Below are 8,165 nucleotides of genomic sequence, written 5' to 3' on the forward strand. Positions count from 1 at the left end.
TTTGCCGCATGTCAGCATGTTTTACTATAGTACAAATGAAATTACCCACAGGTCAATGTTTTTTGAAATTATATAAAAACGTTTGATGGTTCTTTGGTAATTTGTTGCAGCGGCTTAAAGACGGAGAGTACGTTGAAGGCTGACTCCATTATAATGAACTTCTTCAGAACTTCATATTTAATTCAACTTTAAGAAGAAAATTGCAGTTAGCATCCTTAAATAATTACAAATTCTTTAAATTAGTGTAAACTAAATCAGAATAACAGATTTGAATTACAGAATTGTAAAAACAAAAAAAAAAAAAAAAAAATAGAAACACAAAAAACATAAACCATAACTTTTACTATTATTAATCTAATTTAAAATTATTTCCAAAAGATTTTTTTTTAACTAATAATTGATAAAGAAATAAGTTGAAAAATCACTTAGTAAATGAATAATTTCTTTACGTCACTTACTAGAATTATAGGTTTGATTTATTATAACTTTAGTATCAATTTAAACCGGAAATCTCACTTGCATCTTGGAATCAATCTTGCTTATACTGATATCTCTTTTAATTGTATTTAACTCTGTTTTATGCAACCAAGAATTTATCAACATCTGGTAATGTTTACCAACACCGACAACTTGAACATTTTTACAATTCTTTAGTTTTCCAGAAAGCCACAAGCAAATCCTGTTAATTTAAAATCTTTCAGCAGTAACCGGGAACCATAACTACACTTACAGTACCTAGAATCGCCATTGTCTCATTAAGGTCACTGAAAAATGTTTTGTGGAATTATATTGTCTCTTGCGTCCAGTTTGGTGATTGCAGCTCTTATGATCGAGAAAAAAATCGTTTGATTTGGGTTCAATAAAAGAATTTGATTTATACATCGGACAGGTAACTACCTTTTTCATCACTTCTACCTCTACTTCAATATATATTGGGAGATAGGGCATATATATATATATATATATATATATATATATATATATATATATATATATATATATATATATATATATATATATCCCCTTCTTCGTACCTCTCCTGTCTGACCACCTCTGTTCGGCCATTGCCATAATTGACCGCTAGCGACTAAAGCTTTTTTTATACTCTGTCTGTTTATTTTTTCGTGTTCCTTTCTGTTGAAGAGCGTAGGCTCGAAACGTAAAAGACTTTCTCACCTTCCCGAGCGTTAAACTAATACACCTGTTTGTTGTTTACACACCTTTCTTCGTTTTTTGTTTTTTTGTAAATTCCAACTATATAAATGCGCGCGCGTGCGTGTAAATGCATATATATGTGTTGTTGAACCTAAGACATTGTTTGTCTAATGTGGTCCTGCTGTACATGGTTAAAAGATGCCCCCTTTTAGAATGATATAAGCATGCCTCCTCGTTTAATACCACATTCTGGCTCATATCTTTTTTGACAGAGTTCGCTCTGTTGTATACATTCGGTCGGGGTTTACTGTTACCTTTCAGTTCATTGAACCCCTCTGCACTTCCCTAAATGTCAAAGACTAAAAGACATGCAATTCTCCCTCCTCTTTTGCAGCATCAATGGAGTCCAGTCTTACCTAGACCCCATACATCACTTCTTGTTGACACGGAAACAACATATCTTATTCTTCTCCGCAACAAATCTTTTGGGTTTTATCTACAGTGTATCTCTTTAGTCCTGGCTACACGCATTACTCAAACTTAACTCCGAAAGATGGTGTTTGTGCATGTATAGACGCCACTCAGCTCTCTCGTCCGGATTATCAGCAACAAAGAGTTCTTATTACTCTGTTTCAAAGTTTACCCACCTTCGCTCACGCACTCACTCCTCCAAATACATCAGTTTTATACACTCCAAATTATTCCGTCCACCAATATTTACCGTGCTTCTTACATCGATGACTTATATTTCAATTTTTTGAAGTCATCGTCATTGGTGATTTTAATATTCTCAATCCTTTATAGAGCTCTTATTCATCTCTTTCTGGTGCGGTAATCTTCAACGCTCTACATCAACTACTTTCATCCTTTACACGCCTCTTTGACCGACACAGAAACATTCCTAGCACTCGATGTATTTTCACTTCTGTAGTATCTCACTTATCGGTTCGTTCGACCACTGACTTACTACGACTGCGCATCATACACCCACAGACCAAACAACGCCCTACTTGGTCAAAATTCCCCCAATTCTCTACTATAAAGCTTCCACATATATCCTGTCCCCTTTGAATTTAAAACTACATTTTAGCCAAGTTGTAAATCTTCTCTAAAGCTATCCCATTCCACTACAGATCTCTTACATGCCTGGTGCAGAAATACTTCCAGTCACTTCAAAGCATTAAGGCTACCGGCCATGGCAATGTCTCTTCCATTACCCTCAAACAATACACACTCAGATCTGGCTCCCAACCTTACCAGTTTCTCTCTTTCTTTTTCTTTTCTTCACTCACTCACTCAGTGTTTATATTCCGATCTTTGGAAACACTACACTTTGTTTCATTCCCAGGAAGACTTAGCTCTCTAAATCACTAGCTACCAAGCTATCGCAGCAACCCTGCATTCTACCGCCCCCTGCCCTCTGACTCCACCCCAGCTACCAACAGCGCGTGTCCTCCACCTTCCACAAACTCGTCCCTTCCTCCTTCACCTTCACCACCAACCCCATTGTCCAAACACCTCGAACTTTACCATCCACGTCATCTCCAAGATTCATAATCCCAACAGACCCATCTGCCCCAGCGTGCAGCACCCCAGCTGAATTCATTACCAAATTCTTGAACTCCTTTAATTGTTTACCTCTCGTACTACATCCATGACACCAACCATGTTCTTCGAAGATTCGATTCTTTTTTTTTTCTTGTCCCTGCCAGCTTCCTATTCACCAAAGACATTAAATCAAGCTATATTTAGCAAAATAAAATAAAATATTTTGCAAGGCCAGCTATCATCAGCGGAAAAGCCAAGATTAACATATAAACACGAGGCACTAGATAGAAACATGACTTGTGCTTATATACTATAATTTTTCAAAATCTCCCGCGCATGTGCGGTTTTTCTTATCGGCAGCAAATACAAAAACAAAATGCCGATTTACTTCCAGAAATTAGTCAAAAAACATTTTATCATTATTAATAAATCTGAGGGTAGCAAAAAAAAATTTAGAAATTCTATTTGCTACCAGTGGTCTAGCGAGAAGAAAAATTTAGTTAATAGACTATAAATTATTCATTTAAATACATCAGAGATGTCCATAATAGGACGTCTAATCCGCTAGAAGGAGCAGTCAAAACTCCACACCACAATTAGGGATAATTTCGAAAGGGAATGAAAAATAAAAACATTTACTATCTATTTTAGATGTCCTATCATGTCCCTTGCTTGCCTCCTTTGTACCTTTCTCTTCTCTCTCTGTCTCCCTTTCTTTCTATTTTCTATCTTTCCGTCCCCCTCTTACTCTATTTTTTCTCCACTCTTACTCTATCTTTTCTTCACTCTTACCCTCTCTTTCCGCCCTTCCTTGTCTCCCTTGTACCATTCTTTTCTCTTTCTTTTACTCAGTTTCTCCACTCGCTCTGCACCTTCCTCCTCTCCCCTCTCTCTCTCCCTCTCTGTATACCATTCTTTCTCTTTCCCTATATATATATATATATATATATATATATATATATATATATATATATATATATATATATATATATATATATATATATATACCTTACCGCGTGACCGGTGTTTTTTTTTCACTCTACCTTTGACCAGACTGGCCTGGGATCCTGCTACGTCCATTAGAACTTCATTTCACTCTGCGCTACCCCACTAAGTTCGTTTGATAGTTGCAAAGCTCTTTCTGTTGTATTTGTGGTATTTATATAAATTATTATCATATTTTTTCTTCTGTTGTATAAGGCTTCGTGTTGTTATATATGCATAATTTTTCGTCTGTTGTATCTATATAATGTGTTGTTTGTTTTTGTCTCAGTATACATTCGCTAGCTTTTTCCCAGTAGCTTAATAACAGCACTGGCGCCTCCAGGATTGAATGGTCTCAATGATAATGGCGCGAAACCACAATGATATGTTGGTTCATTGACTGAGGAGGAAATCTCAGCTACGAATATTCCCTGTATCGTGTCTTTGTCTATATTCCCCGTCCGTTAAGTTTTCGTCTAGATTCTCGTTTGCTCTGTTTTCGTCTAACTTTTTCTCTTTGTTGTGTTCTGTCTGTTCAACCCTTGATATATATATACACACACACACACACACACACACACACACACACACACACACATACAGAATGCGATGGGTAAATTGTCACCATTTTATATTTTTTAATATCGCGCATGCGCATTGTTTGTTTTTGATTTTGTCGACTACACAGTATAGTAGTGGCAGTTGGACACTGTCTATGAGAAAAAAACAGTACCGTGACGCAATTCACTCAGCCAGAAATCCTAGTATATCCAGTGACTACATATAAAAGTTCTTTGTGAGTCTGTTTGGAGAGCTTTGATATCGGTGAAGTGGTTAACATGATAACATTGCAGAAGACAGAGAAATCAAGCTGATAGATTGACAGAGAAGAGAAAGGGCTAAACGATGAAAGTTTAACAGAAGACAGGCTAAATCAGAGAGAGAAGGTTAGATGACAGGATGACAGAGAAAGGACTAACTGTTGATTGGTTGACCAGAGACAGAGAAGGGATTAAGATTGTAATAGATCTACAAGAGACAAAGAAAGTACTACACTACGATAGCTTAACAAAGGACAGAAACGACTAGATATTGAGAGTTTGACAAGGGACAGATAATAACAGGTAGACAGGGGACTGAGAGGGCTTAGTGACATGTTGGCAGGGTAAACAGAGAAGGCTAGATAGTAGACCAACAAGAGACAGAAAGGATATAATGTCAGATTAATATGTGTGACATGTGACAGAGTTTATTGATAGACTGACAAAGGACACTGTGCAAGTTAGATGATGAAAAGCCAACAGGAGACATAAAGATGGGTAGATGATGATAAGTTGACAGGGGACAGAAAGACGGCTGATGACAAGTAGGCAGAGGATATACAGGACTAGATTACTGGTTGACAGGGTGCAACCTAGAGTACTTAACAAGTTGACATAGTACACAGAGAGGGTTAAATGATGATGGGTTCATGGGGAACAAATGACCAGATGATGACAGGTTGATAAGGGACAGGGAGGGCTGTGTGATAGGAATATACAGAGAAAGGAGAGAGAAAGCAAAAGAGAGAGAGATTACGGATTGACAGGGGATAAAGAGGACTAGATGAAAGCTTGACATAAATAGAAAGAAGAAAGGAAGCATCTAGTTGACAAAGAGGCTGAATACTGAGATCATGTGGTAAGATATGAGTAGTTAGCAGTGGTCATTTTTAACCCCAGGTTAGTTCTGATCCAAAAGACCTATAACCACACATGTGGCCATCCCATTTTATTTAGACACATTGCATATAGGAGTACATTACATAAGTATCATTGCTTTTTGAAGATAATAGGATGTGATATGAAATTTTGGCTGCAGTTTCCAAGACAGACTGATTGATTGCAAAGATGATCCCACATTAGTTCAAGGTAAAAATTGTCATGTAACAAGAGATCAAATGGTTAGCTAATGTGTAAAAGGTTGTCATTATCCTTTTACAACATTACCTAGGAGCTGAGTGGATAAAGTTGTCATCTAACAAGATCAAGTTACCAGTGATGAGAAATATGACAGAAGTATAGCCAGATGACTGAATAGCAATATCAGAGTGGTACATTCAAATCCTGTTAACAGTTGGTTTTGCCCTTCATTTTTCAGGTTCCAGAATTCTGTAAAATAAATATACTAGGTTATATAACTGATATTATACAGTGTAATGAAATCACCACAAAACAAGGTTATAGCTTCCTTCTTTGAAGACTAAATGAAATGTAATGGACTTAGAAATTGAAATTTCAGGAGCAAAATATGAAGTTTTCTATCAAGAGAGAGAATGCTGTATGGTAAAAAATTGTTTAATAGTGAGAAAATGATTTTCAATATTGTTGCTAAACTACACATTATATTGGAGTGACATGTAGCTGATAAAATTCCAGTACATAACCAGAAGGATAAAATGTAAAATCAATCTCAATAAGATTTGAAATTTGATAATAATCCTTTCTACTGTTGGCAAAAGACCTAAAATTTCAGGGGAGGGCTTAAGTCAATTACATCGACCCTAGTGCTCAACTGGTACTTATTTTATTGACCCCAAAAGGATGAAAGGCAAAGTCAACCCCAACAGAATTTGAACTCAGAACAGAAAGACGGACGAAATGCCACTAAGTATTTTGCCCGGTGTGCTAATGATTCTTCCAGCAAAGTCAATTCACAACTAACACAGTACAATACTATTGCTACTACTACTACTACTACTGCTACTGCTGCTGTTGCTGCTAGCATTACTGCCACTTCTCCAAGTAGAATTGTCTCAGAGACCCTATTTACCTTACATTTCACAAAAGCAAAGACATTTGTGCTATAAAAAATGTTAGCGGTTAGTTTTCTATGGTTCTAATCTTTGTTTTTGTTTATTTTTTATATGACATTTTTGATTTCTCTTGAGTATTGTAGATCGTAATAAAGGTCTGGTTCATTCATTGCAGACTCCTGGAACATGGTTTGAATTGGCCCATTCTATTATTTTTGGTCACATTGGAGAGAAAGGAAAGAACACACACAAATTAAGTATCACAACTGATGAAGGTGGACTTCCAAGTTTTATCTATCAATACGATGAGTAGGTATAGCATTCTGAAAGTGAGACAGGTAGTATTACTTTGGCTACAGACATAGTTATGGTAGAGAAATATTTTAGTATGGCTGCAACACTAGACAACAGAGTATTACTTCACACAACATTACATGAGCTGTCTTAATCACCACACTTCGCTAATTGTCCTTTTATCTTACCAATTGTCCTTTGTATCTTACCATTTGTAATATTACATTACATTACACCACACCAGCTGCCCTATTAAACTACATCAGCTGTTCTATTAAACCATGCCAGTTATTCTATCAAACCTCACCATACCAATTGTCCTATTACAACACTGCAACTGTCCTATTACAGCACACTAGTTGTCCTATTACTCTACACAGTCACACATCTGTTGTCTTATTATGCCACATCAGACCAGCTCTCTCATAATAGCAATGCACAAGTCTCTCTACACCATACCAACTGCCCTATTACAACACATCAGCTGTCTTATTACAGCACACCACAATATTTGTCCTCTTATACTATGCTACATTTTATACATCCAGTTATCTTTCAGATTCACATTACATATCTAGTCAATAATACACAACACCAAAGTAAATAATTTGTGTTGATTAACAGAAATACAAGATAAATGGATTAGAAGTCAATGTAATCACATTCTCTTCCTCTTTACCTATCTCCGCATTAGATTATTACATTTGAATAGAATAATGACTGTTTACGAGCACCTAAAATCTCATTTCTCCAAGAGATATGTTCGATGAAAAGTTTTGAACATTAGATCTATTAGTTATTGTTAATCTTGTATCTTAACAGTATTCCTTTTCTAAATCTATGTTATTTTTGCTACTTTCAGCAACAAGTGAAACATTTCAGGTGCATCTATTGGATGTATATGACCTCACTGTTGTAATTATCGCAATGGATATTCTGTGACTAAGAGACCTTGGAATACAAGTAAGAGATCAGATATTATGTTGAATGAAACTAATATTTTGTCCAAAGATTACTAGGCCAATGTGAGTGAAGAGTGAAATTGTCATTTAAAGCTTATATTCTTGTAATTCAACCCACATCTCGATATTTGACTTAATTTTTCATATACAAGTTGTGCCAAGTATTTCTTTAAAAAATCACCGTGTTGATTGTCTAGTTATAGGTTATTCTGAACCATTTTTTAGTGCTGATCTCAAATATGTTTTTAGTTTTTGCCTATCAAATACAGATTTTGTACAAATGGCTGCCAAAGATATGATGATTTTTTTTGTTATTCATTCCCTTTTGTGCCAGACTTTTAGATAAAAGTATGATGAAATTAAGAACAAATGACTAGAACAATAATAAAAAAGATATAAATAGTATATAAATAGTATATTTCAAACTT

At 35.7% G+C, this 8,165-nt stretch overlaps 1 long non-coding RNA gene across 1 annotated transcript; it reads left to right on the forward strand.

Annotated features, from left to right (window-relative positions):
- Positions 1-7,800, forward strand: LOC149137223 (uncharacterized). The gene is made up of 3 exons (XR_016240732.1): positions 1-889; positions 6,657-6,790; positions 7,638-7,800. It is a non-coding gene; the product is annotated as an uncharacterized LOC149137223 (long non-coding RNA).
- Positions 7,801-8,165: the final 365 nt, after the last annotated feature.

This window comes from Octopus bimaculoides, chromosome 2 (genome assembly GCF_046866305.1).
Source record: "Octopus bimaculoides isolate indiv1 chromosome 2, ASM4686630v1, whole genome shotgun sequence".
NCBI classification, from domain to species: domain Eukaryota; kingdom Metazoa; phylum Mollusca; class Cephalopoda; order Octopoda; family Octopodidae; genus Octopus; species Octopus bimaculoides.